At 44.8% G+C, this 2262-nt stretch overlaps 1 long non-coding RNA gene across 1 annotated transcript in view; it reads right to left on the bottom strand.

Annotated features, from left to right (window-relative positions):
- Window positions 1-818: 818 nt before the first annotated feature.
- Window positions 819-2262, bottom strand: part of LOC118940275 — a 44831-nt gene continuing 43387 nt past the window's right edge. Inside the window, exons 2-3 of the long non-coding RNA XR_005036811.1 lie at window positions 1892-2027; window positions 819-894 (exon numbers count right to left, since the gene is read on the bottom strand). This is a non-coding gene — a long non-coding RNA (uncharacterized LOC118940275). The remainder of the gene's footprint in view (window positions 895-1891; window positions 2028-2262) is intronic.

Genomic DNA, 2262 nt, shown 5'->3' with positions numbered 1-2262 from the left:
AACATACCGATATAACACCCATATAACACACTGATATAACACAGCTACAGCACACTGATATAACACACCAATATAACACACTGATATAACACACTGATATAACACAGCAATATAACACAGCTATAACACAGCGATATAACACAGCTACAACACACCGATATAACACAGCTATAACACACCACTATAACACAGCTATAACACACCAATATAACACAGCTATAACACACCAATATAACACAGCGATATAACACAGCGATATAACACAGCTACAACACACCCATATAACACAGCTATAACACACCGATATAACACACTTATAACACACCGATATAACACACAGATATAACACAGCTACAACACACCGATATAACACACCAATATAACACACCAATATAACACACCGATATAACACAGCTATAACACAGCTATAACACACCAATATAACACAGCTATAATACACCCATATAACACAGCTATAACACACCCATATAACACACCTTTAACACACCGATATAACACACCGATATAACACAGCTACAACACACCAATATAACACACCTATAACACACCGATATAACGCACAGCTATAACACAGCTATAACACACAGATATAACACAGCTACAACACACCGATATAAGACAGCTATAACACACCAATATAACACACCGATATAACACAGCTATAACACACGATATAACACACCGATATAACACAGCTATAACACAGCTATAACACAGCTACAACACACCGATATAACACAGCTACAACAACATCACAGCGTGAGGCTGAGACTGACCTGTGGCGGGAGGCGTGGTGACGATGCTCTGAGAACACTGGTTCTTGTAGCTCGTCCATTGTTCCATCAGGAGCTTCAGAGATTTAGCCGAGGAGACCTGGGTACAAAAGGAGAACAGTCATTCGACTCTGCTGAACCTCCCTCTAACTAAATGTGTGTGTGTGTGTGTGTGTGTGTGTGTGTGTGTGTGTGTGTGTGTGTGTACAAATGTACTCTCTTTTAAATATATTTTTTATTTAACCTTTATTTAACTAGGCAAGTCAATTAAGAACAAATTCTTAATTACAATGACGGCCTACCCCGGGTCAAACCAGGATGACGTTGGGCCAATTGTGCGCCGCCCAATCACAGCCGGATGTGATACAGCGTGGGTTCAAACTAGGGACTGTAGTGACGCCTCTTGGACTAAGATGCACTCGGGAGCCCTTAATTAATTTGTTCCGTTTGTCACAGCAGAATAATTCTGCAGCAAACGGGATTGTAATATTTAGTCCATTAACACGGTCTGATCCTGGACCAGTGACTAGGCTGATCCTGGATCAGTGATTAGGCTGATCCTGGACCAGTGACTAGGCTGATCCTGGATCAGTGATTAGGCTGATCCTGGATCAGTGACTAGGCTGATCCTGGACCAGTGACTAGGCTGATCCTAGACCAGTGACTAGGCTGATCCTGGACCAGTGACTAGTGTGATCCTGGTCCGGTGACTAGGCTTATCCTGGACCAGTGACTAGGCTGACCCTGGACCAGTGACTAGGCTGATCCTGGATCAGTGATTAGGCTGATCCTGGATCAGTGATTAGGCTGATCCTGGATCAGTGACTAGGCTGATCCTGGACCAGTGACTAGGCTGATCCTGGACCAGTGATTAGGCTGATCCTGGACCAGTGACTAAGTTGATCCTGGATCAGTGACTAGGCTGATCCTGGTCCAGTGACTAGGCTGATCCTGGACCAGTGACTAGGCTGATCCTGGACCAGTGACTAGGCTGATTCAGGCTGTATCACAATTGTGTGTTCGTGCAGGTCTTCAAGGAATTTATGTAAATCCTGCAGCGTAGGAACATTGTGTGTGTGAGAGAGAGAGAGACTTACCTGGGTGTAGCCAGAGAGGGTGAGCAGAGATAAGAGGACACACATCTGGAACATCCCACCTGGCTACGCTGGGAGAGGAGGGGTGGGGGAGGGGGACTCAACTCATCATGGGGCCCAGCCTGGTCTACCCTACAGGCTACAAACACACACACACACACACACACACACACACACACACACACACACACACACACACACACACACACACACACACACACACACACACACATGTGGACACACACACACACAAACACAGAGAGGAAGTGAGAGAGAGATAAGTGTCACATTGGGTTTTTACTCAATTACCGTACAACAGACCACGTATTCACCATGCACACCCTAATTGACATACAAAGAAACCAAAACAAAGT

This window comes from Oncorhynchus mykiss, chromosome 17 (assembly GCF_013265735.2).
Source record: "Oncorhynchus mykiss isolate Arlee chromosome 17, USDA_OmykA_1.1, whole genome shotgun sequence".
In the NCBI taxonomy this organism is placed as follows: domain Eukaryota; kingdom Metazoa; phylum Chordata; class Actinopteri; order Salmoniformes; family Salmonidae; genus Oncorhynchus; species Oncorhynchus mykiss.
This window is presented reverse-complemented; position numbering and strand designations above follow the sequence as displayed.